This window comes from Lytechinus variegatus, chromosome 14 (genome assembly GCF_018143015.1).
Source record: "Lytechinus variegatus isolate NC3 chromosome 14, Lvar_3.0, whole genome shotgun sequence".
In the NCBI taxonomy this organism is placed as follows: domain Eukaryota; kingdom Metazoa; phylum Echinodermata; class Echinoidea; order Temnopleuroida; family Toxopneustidae; genus Lytechinus; species Lytechinus variegatus.
In genome coordinates this window covers 26,603,431-26,613,721 of record NC_054753.1, presented here as the reverse complement: position 1 = coordinate 26,613,721, position 10,291 = coordinate 26,603,431, and positions in this window count along the sequence as shown.

Genomic DNA, 10,291 nt, shown 5'->3' with positions numbered 1-10,291 from the left:
AATAGCTATAGGGGGGGGGGGGGTATGGGTATGTGTGTTCTTCCATAGGCTTCAATACAAAGGGGGTGGGGACATCCCTGGATCGTAACGGGCGATCAACATCAGTGTGGTAATGAGCCCCCAATCAATAAATAGATGAATTGATAAATAAATAAATAAGTAAATAAGTAAATAAATAAATAAATAAATAAATGAATAAATAAATGAATATTAAATAAATAAAATAAGTCAATAAATGAATAAATAAATAATAAATTAATGAAAATAAATAGAAAATTAGGTGGTCAAGAACATAGCGTATGGGCAAATTCGCGACCGAGCGAAAATTCCGACCACATTAAAATGAAATTCTAAACTTTGTTATTGACTTCCACTTACGGCTGCACTGTGTAGGGGAATCATACACATTATTGATGAACGACAGACAGGAAAAAATGGATGAGTAATACAAAAAATCTATGACTGCAGCTTTCTGAATATCGAATCACTAAATTTGTAAGATAAGTGCATAAAGATGTTGTTTGAAGGTTTGCATGGTGGCATGTACAAAAGTGCATAAAGGTTGAAACTACAAAAAATGATAACGTTACAGAAAGGGGATCGGATATCCACAAATTCAAAATCAATTTCTTTACTTTTTATAAGGAACCATAATATGATGAACAAATGTATAATGGCCACCACACTTTTATCACGGTTGAATTGATTGGATTGTAATAGATGATCACTCGAGAATAATTCATATCATTGGCCTTAACCATAGTTTTAAAAGGTTTCTAGTTAGTCAATAGAGGAGGCAGATCTCCTTAGCCGAAAATGTTAACGGTGTTTGGTAAATCATGTACTTGAGCATGGCTAGCATAGTTAAAGGTCAAGTCCACCTCAGAAAAATGTTGATTTGAATCAATAGAGAAAAAACAGACAAGCACAATGCCGAAGATTTCATCAAAATCGGATGTAAAATAAGAAAGTTATCACATTTCAAAGTTTCGCTTATTTTTAACAAAATAGTTATATGAACGAGCCAGTTACATCCACATTAGAGAGTCGATGATGTCACTCACTCACTATTAATTTTGTTTTTTTTTATTGTTTGAATTTTAAAATATTTCATTTTTTACTAATTTGATGATTATGACCCCTTGCCTGAAGCACAAAATGTTAAAATAATGGAATTCCACGTGTTCAGGGAGGAATGAAACTTAATTTCACATGACAATGACGAGAAAATCAAAATATTTCATATTTCAAACAATGAAAAAAAGGAATAGTGAGTGACATCATCAACTCTCTCATTTGGATGTAACTGACTCGTTCCTATAACTGTTTTGTGAAATGAAGCGAAACTTCAAAATATCATAACTTTCTTATTTTACATCCAATTTTGATGAAATTTCAATGTTATGCTTGTTGAATTTTTCTCTTTTTATTCAAATCAAGTTTTTGTTGGGGTGGACTTGTCCTTTAACAACAGTTAGCAATAATGATTCATAGTGTATTTTTCTCGCATGAGGTTGAAAGAGTGAATATCCATAATTCCTAAGCGCTGCATACTATTATCCCGACAATAGCTCGGCTACCCCAATCATGGATGAAGAGTGGCAAATGTAGATGAAATGTCCTGCCAATGCATGGTTAGTGGGATTCGAACCCCAGACCTTGTAATTCAAAGTCCAAAGACTGAGTCCGCTGTGTCACAGCACCTCTAGAAATGCAATTATTAAACCATACTCGATATGTTTCGCATTCGGTCTTTTTGGATGTTTTCGCTCTTTTTCACTTTCTAAATCTCATACAGAAAATACCTGCGCATCAATCTTTACCTCCCACGGTAATTTTTGTCGACTCTGCACGCTTGCTGTTCCGACCATGTTCCAACTGTGTGTTTGAAATTCATATCCGTTTGTTGGAGGTTTATTTTGAGAGAAAGCACAATCCACCGCTAGTCCTAACTTCATTCTTATGACATATTCACGTTAAGAATATATTTACTCATCGAATTCGAATGTGATCATAATGTGAGTATTTTACATAAGTGGAGAATTTATAACCGAGCAAAATGAATAGGGATATATTAATGTTTTGACTTTGAAAAGAAAACGTAGCCAGCATGTAAATGAGTATTTAAAAATGAAAAAAAAATGGAATGGAAAGGTATCGGAAGGTGTGTGGTAGTTTATTGTGCGTATCAGGAGGAACTGTTTTCAGATAATTTAGTTCTTTAAAAATATACCTATATATTACTTTTACAATATATGCAAAGTCATTGGCCTAATTATACGTAGACATAGGTAATAGTAACCCAAGCATGCATCCAATGAATATCTGGATGTAAACAAATTATAATTATAAATAAGGCAAGAAAAATTAAAAAGAGGGGCCTTGCAAACATATTAATACGTATTATTTTTTGTGATTTGTCAAAGAGAAAGTAATGATGAATATTTGTAAATTCATTCGGAAAAATAGACAAATACAAAATAAGAAATACGTAATTTGACATAATTTCGATGAAACAAATGCTTTTAAGTTCACACAGGTAAGCAGGTCAAAAGGGAAAATTCTGTTTCTCCTGAAAACTTTAGTGTATGATCTTTCACCATCGAAATAAATGTTCGGGGATATCTGTCTGTGTTTAAAATACCAGATCAAAGCCGGGGTCAAAGGGACATAATTAACCTTCGTTTGATTATGGAACTTGACTGTCTTGATCTATCCCGGGGTCACCCCCACTAACCTCACGATTTCACAGCGTGCAAGGAATTTCGATGTGCAGGGTGCAGATAATGGGATCGTTTTCAGAGAGGGACGCAGAGAGAGAAAGAGAGGGAGATGGAGAGAGGTAGAGAGAGAGGGAGGAAGGAAGGAAGGAAGGAAGAAGGAAAGGAAGGAAGGAAGAAAGAAAGAAAGAAAGAAAGAAAGGGGGAGAGAAGGGGGAAGACAGAAGGAGGATGGGATGAAGTAAAGGAAGAGGATTTGGTCGTGCAGGTGTGAAAGTTTGCACTGACGAAAAGTTTATTTTAGAAATAGCAGCAAAACATAGTTCAACAAATATTTGAAAAAGGACAATGGTGAAGGTTTGAGGAATATCATCCAAAGATATTAAAAAGTTATTAGATTTTTTTTAAATTTATGACATCGCGTGCGAGCTACACTTCACCATATTGTGAAAATGCAAATGGCTTTATGGAACACAAAATGCTTCAAATATCATTTCAAACATACAAAATAATGAAAATTTCTTAATCTTTGGTCGATTTTCCTTAAACCCTCTACCAATCATATCTTTAATATATATTTTTCTGGTTGGTATTATTACAACTAACTTTTCATCAGGGTAAGCTCCCCCCCCCCTTTAAGAAATTCGCCTTTCCTGAGAATTCGGGGGTTCAAGGAATTTGGAGTGCATTTTAAGTTATAAAATACATGAAATAATACATTTCGTTGGTAGTAGAAAAATGCGGTTTAACTTTTAGACATGTAAAGGTTTGTTGTGTGTGTACATTTGTGACGTGGCAGGAGATTTCCTTCAGATGGGGAAAAATGATAAATACATTTATCCATCCGACAGAGGGCAGCATACTAGTTTGAAGCTCATGACGGATCAAGTATCACAGGTATCGCGAACATGTTGATAAGATGTCTCGTAGAACAATTTAAATGGGAAATAGTTTTGATGACGATAAAAGAGAAAGGTGACAAAAAATGTATGTGTATCAGAATATTATCATGATTTTTCAATTGAATTGAAAATAAATAAACTGAAATAATCGGGCAGGTATCGGAGGTAATCAAAGCCACTACCATAACTAATAGACACGAATATCATGAAAATTATAGTCGAAGGGACAGTAATCACACATCATAAAGACATTCATATTCATTCGCTGGAATCACACGCTGTAAAGGAAGTCGAACTTATCTGATACGAAGAGGAGTATACTTGTAAACCGGCTTAAATGGGCACTAAACAGGGGCGGATCAAGGGGGTGGGGTATCCGGCCATTTTTATTATTATTATTACTATTATTTTAAACAAGAGCACACCTATAGTTACCCATAATGCATATAACATTTCCATTTATTTGAAAGAAGATAAAGAGCTTTTTAGATTAAATACTTTGCTCACGGTAAAGAAGACGCCGCGGCGGGGATCGAACCCCGGACTTTCCATGTATAGCCAGGCGCCTTAGACCACTCGGCCATTGGCCGGCCCTCTTCGATAGTCAGAGTCAATATTTATGATATGAATATGCCGTACTTACACAAGACAGCAGTGAGCCCCCCCCCCCCTGAAAGTCACAGCAAATATCTTTAATGGGAACATGTCGTTCATACACAAGTGAGGATTTATTTGTATCTTTTTATTTTTATTTTTTTTGGGGGGTTAAGTGCTGGAAAACGAAACAGGGAAGAGTGTTCCTGCTGCCCCCATCTAGGGATAGAGCTGCCCCAATAACAACAACATCATCAACAACAAAACGATATAATTTACGCTATCTCAATATCATCACATCTTTTGCACACAGGTGATGGTTACTAAAACCAGCAAAAAGTACATTTAACCGCAAATTACGATCACCTAAAACACAACATTACTCCCATAATCATGGAAACGGTAAAACGCGACAACAAAATATGTCATTAACAAGAATGGGATATCAGGTGATTAAATCGATAAGCTTCATACCAGCAAAAACATAATGATTATAATGAGACATAGGGCTCGCTTGCATGTCATGAAATAGGTCTTCATCTACCTTGTCAATTTAACTTAATTGCTTTTACCTCGCTTCGTATGTGGAGTAATTACGAAGTGAAATTAATTGGGCGTGTATAGCGCCCTCGACACTCCCTTTGCCATTAAACAGTAGGAGCGTGATTTAGTGGGAGATTTAGGGAGAGAGAGAGGGGGGGGGGGTGTAGGGAATAAAGACTGACTAAAAAAATGAATGAATGAAAGGGGGAGAAAGGAAATGAAACGTTGAAAAGAAAAGTAAAGAAAGAAGGAAGGAAGGAAGGAAGGAAAGAGAGAAAGAAAGAAAGAGAGTAAGAGAGAGAAGAGAGAGAAAGAAAGAAAGAAAAAAGAAAGAAAGAAAGAAAGAAAAAGAAAGGGAGATGGGGAGGGGTGGAGAGGTAGACGGAGGGATGGGGGTGAGGGTTTTGACTAATAGATGCTCTTCAGCAAAGGTCGGTCAACCGTGGATGTGTATTTAAAAGGGCATATATATACTCGCATCCATTAACCTTAATGGACGCATTATCCCATTAATACAAAAGTGGCAAATGTAAATTGTAATGACATGTGAGGGATTCGCACCAGTCCTATTGTGAGGCCTTTTAAGAGATTTGACTTTTCACCTATAGATGTGATTCGGATATTTAGAGGAGGCTTTGATAATTTAAGCTGTAAATTGTTTAATAAACTGTGCTGTATGATAATGATCCGACGAACAGACACGCACTTAGAGATAATGTTGAATGATAATACATGTAGTGAATAGACTTCCACACATGTTAACTGTTACAACATCACATCGAGTGTAGCCGTTGCCCCGATGTTGAAAAAATGTGACACAGTGTGATCGCAGTGTGTGTGTGTCACAGAGTGTTTGTGAAAATATTATTCACACTGTTAAAATATGCTCACATTTGTATGCATTATTTGTGATTTTTTTTTCGTGAAACCTATGTAGATAAAGGTTTCGTAATACCATGGTCACATTTGTTCTACGGCGGCCGTACGGCGAGTAGAAAACAGCCGTCTTTTCATTTTTGTACCAGCTAAACATAGGTGATTTGAGTAAAAAATGAATTAAACGGCTGTTTTCGACTCGCCGTACGGCCGCCGTAGAGAAAATGTGACCATTTTACACAGCAAAAGCTGTGGTGTTAGCTGGTGTACATAGAAGACCACACCAGTTATCCCGGTGTTAAATTGGTGGTGTTAGCTTTACACCTATAGGTGGTTTAACAACACCTTTGGTTGTTACATTTACACTCTTTGGTGTTATGTTATGTTCAATCTCCAGGGTGTAATTTTAACACCTCATGGTGTGGTCCTCTATTAACACCAATTGGTGTCAGTTTTAACACCACAGTTTTTACAGACGTAGTTATGAACAGAGAGAGAATTTGTGCCTGTGCCTAGATGCTCAATAACATAAGTCTATTGGATTCAAAGTCTTTGTTTCCTTTATTCCCGATGACCAGAGAAGTGTTTATATACACAGCACCTGTTTCGAATTAAACCGACGTTGTTTTAACACTGACTGGGGTTGCTTAACACTTATTTGATGTTACCTGTTGTTGTTTAAGTTCAGAGCTGGTGTTTGTCCGAACCCAACTACTATACATGTAGAGCGCAGGGAAAAACATCGGAGTGTTTTATTGCAGTGTAAATCGGGGGAAAATAATTAACTAGGAAGGGTAACTTGATTTAAAAAAAAATCCTATAATGACTCTCGTGATGTCTTATCGCACCATTTGCGAGCATTACTAAATTCCACATAAACTGCTTTCTTAACTTTGTTCTCAGCTTTCTGAAATTCCATTTATCATTATCTCTTCGCCGTTAAAGTCCCATGAACTTTGGCTAGAGAAAAAAAAGGAAAATACTTCTTCCACCCGATAATGAGCCTTTACGAAAGAGTGGGCAAGTGGGGAAACACGTTTTGGCTATTGTATTTCATTAAAAAATATATTGGTACGTGTTGTATTTATAAATAAATCATGGTACCTCGACTGGTCTGGAGTACTTTTTAATAAGAGATGTTTATACAAAGGAAAGATAAAGACAGATTTGAACTTCAAAGCAAAATGAGAGCTGAAAAAAATGTACATGTATAGTTTTTTATCAATTCGCTCAACGCACATCTATTTAATTTTGTTGCTTATTTGTCTATTACAAAACATATGTTCCTAAACAATGGAAGATGAATGCATTCAAGAATTCAATCTTTCGATTGATTTTTCCTTTCTAGATAAGCGCAATGCGATATAACATGTAATAACTCACCTCTTTAGAACCATACAGCTATAATACGTTTTTCTTTTAAATAACATTTTTAAAAAGTGATTTTCGTTTGTCTAGTCATTTAAAAGGGCAATCACAACATTTTTTCCCCAATCCACGTTTTTATGATTGTAAGATTTGTTTTTGTTACATTAATTTTGTAACATTTTCCTTTTCTTGTTGTAAGCGCTTTGGGTCATTTTATGAAAAACGCTGTATCAGGGGCGGATCCAGGATTTTCGAGATCGGGGGGGGGGGGACATTTTCCCGAGGAAAATTTTACAATTAAACCCCCTCCCCCCAGGGTCCTCGCTTGTGCATGAATTACATATTCACATGCTGTGACTTTTAAGGGGCACAATTGTGTAAAAACAGCATATTTCCATTAAAAAATTATTATGGCTCTCAAAAGGGGAGAGGGCGCGGGTCAAATGAGCCCCCCATCCTGTGGACCCACCACTGTGCTGTATAAGAATAATGACAATGATAATTAAGTAAAACAGAGCGTATTGACAAATTGAAAAAAAAGAGTAGAAATAAAACTAGCTAGGGAAATAAAAATCAGTACACAACTGTACAAGGAGCCTACATAATTATAAATCCTGCAAATCCTCAATGTACGAACAACAAAGTCGTATCTAAATTTTATATTCATTGTCCATTCTGCCCAAAGACAATATCTACATATGCATTGTAGGATGGGAATATCCATATATTTTTCTTATTCATGAACGTATTTGTTCACCTCGATTGTCTCAAAAAATTTGTTCCTTTTATTCAATCTCAATCAAGACGAATAACAGTTTGGTCTTGAGGAAAGGCTACAACGCTAAGTAAGAAATTTATTGGCGCTGGGAGTTTGAGCGCTTGTAGAATTGTGCAAGACATCTTAATTGCCTGGACGTGTTGAATCTTCCTCGTTTCTCGTTACCTCTACTTCTATATAGTATAGTCCAAGTGCAGGTAGTGATGGGAGGGGGGGGGGCGGCAACGAAAGGGGTACGTCCTGCGTGCCCCCCTCCCAAATGAGGACCCGTTTTTGCTTCTCAGAGTTTTGAAAGGAAGTGTCTAAGCTGGTGACGAGCAGACGTGAAATTCTATTCCGCTTTCTTTTCGCTTGTAAATTTTAGCCCCATCCCTTAATATAACATTGATCCGCCCCTAAATGACTTCTCGAAGAGCGTAGATCTGTGATTATCCCCTACAATCGCTACACATACCATCTATACGATATCATTCATCTTATTCTGGTTGCCATGGTAACTACCGTATACTTATCTAGGTGATACCCTCCGTGTATTATCCATTGCTTCAGTCCGGGATTAACATAAATCCGTGAAGCAACCAGCGAGGTACGTGGGCAAACGGTCATTTTATCTTTCATTTTCATTTTAATGAATGCATAAGGATTGCTCATTACACAGCAAAAACTGTGGTGTTAACCGGTGTACATAGAGGACCACACCAGTTTTTTTTTACACCGGTGTTAAATTGGTGGTGTAAATTTTACACCTAAAGGTGTTATTGCCAACTTACCACACCTTTGGTTGTTTCATTTACATTCTTTGGTGTTATGTTTAATAATAAGCATTAATAATAAGCGTTAATTTATATAGCGCAGCTTTTATATGGATATATTCAGCTGCGCTTGTTCAGAGCTCTTTTTAATTATTTTGGTCTACATAGCATATTTTCTTAACTAAAGAGATATGTTTTTAATTTTGATTTGAAGAGAGCCAAGGATGGAGAGTTTCTTATATCAATTGGCAGGCTATTCCACAGTTTGGGGGCAGCAAGTGCAAATGCACAATCACCAAGTGTGACTTTTGTTTTGTGTAATCTCTAGGGTGTAATTTTAACACCTCAGGGTGTGGTCCGCTATTAACACTAATTGGTGTCAGTTTTAACACCGCAGTTTTTACAGTGTATGCTTCTGGAATACTATACAGTGTCCCTTGATTGGGTGACACATGCATTGAGTGTGTAACATAAACGAATTTTCAAATTATACATGTAACATGCAAGTGTATGAGATTATTTTTACAAACAAATATCAGATTAAAACATCGGAAGCCAACAAAAATATATAGTACTAACGAATGAATAATCGAGATGCGCTGTACGTGAAAATGACACAACGATGCAGACAAAAATGCTATTCGTTTAAAAAGGCTATTGAGTTTTCACGAATTTTGAGGTGACTGGGCAATTGTTAAGTAAAGGGAAAATGTGGAAACACGAGACGGGTTGAAACAGAAGCAAGAGGGAGGGAGGGGGAAGAGAGAAATAGGTGAGGGAAGAAGAAAGAAAGAAATAACGAAAGAAAGAAAGAAAGAGAGAGAGAAAGAAAGAAAGAAAGCGAGAAAGAAAGAAAGAAAGAAAAAAGAAAGAAAAAAAGAAAGGAAAAAGAGAAAGAAAGAAATAAAGAAATGCAAGGAAGGAAGGAAGGAAGGAAGGAAGAAAGAAAGAAAGAAAGAAAGAAAGTAAGTAAGAAAGAAAGAAAGAAAGAAAGAAAAAAAGAAAGGAAAAAGAGAAAGAAAGAAATAAAGAACGGAAGAAGAAAGAAAGAAAAAAAGAAAGGAAAAAGAGAAAGAAAGAAATAAATAAAGAAAGGAAGGAAAAAAGAAAGCGAGAAAGAAAGAAAGAAAGAAAGAAAAAAGAAAGAAAAAAAGAAAGGAAAAAGAGAAAGAAAGAAATAAAGAAAGGAAGGAAGGAAGAAAGAAAGAAAGAAAGAAAGAAAGAAAGAAAAAAAAGAAAGGAAAAAGAGAAAGAAATAAAAAAAGAAAGGAAGGAAGGAAGAAAAAAAGAAATAAAGAAAGAAAGAAATAAAGAAAGAAAAAAAAGAAACAAACAAACAAACAAAGAAAAAAGAGGGAAAGGGAGAGGCGAGTATGTGTGTGTGATAAGAAAGATGGAGACGACATGATATAAGAAGATAATTAAAGTTTAGGGAGAAGAAATCAAATAAGAGAATCAGAGAAAGAGGAGGGAAAGAATAAATCAATTAGAGACAATAAACGGCCAGGGTAAGCCAATGTCATGAAAAAGGTATTTTAAAAAGCACTCGAAATTAAAGGATCAGTGCAGAAGGCCATTATAATCGAAATTTCAAAGGAGATATTATACAGATATTGCTACCTAGAGTTTGAATACAACATTTCCTCTCCCCGACGGAGTTATATTTTTCCCAAGGGATTATATTTTATATAACATAGTTTCGGAGGGGAGTTGTAATGTTATTTATTAAAACAATAGACCAGGCAATATCTGTTATAT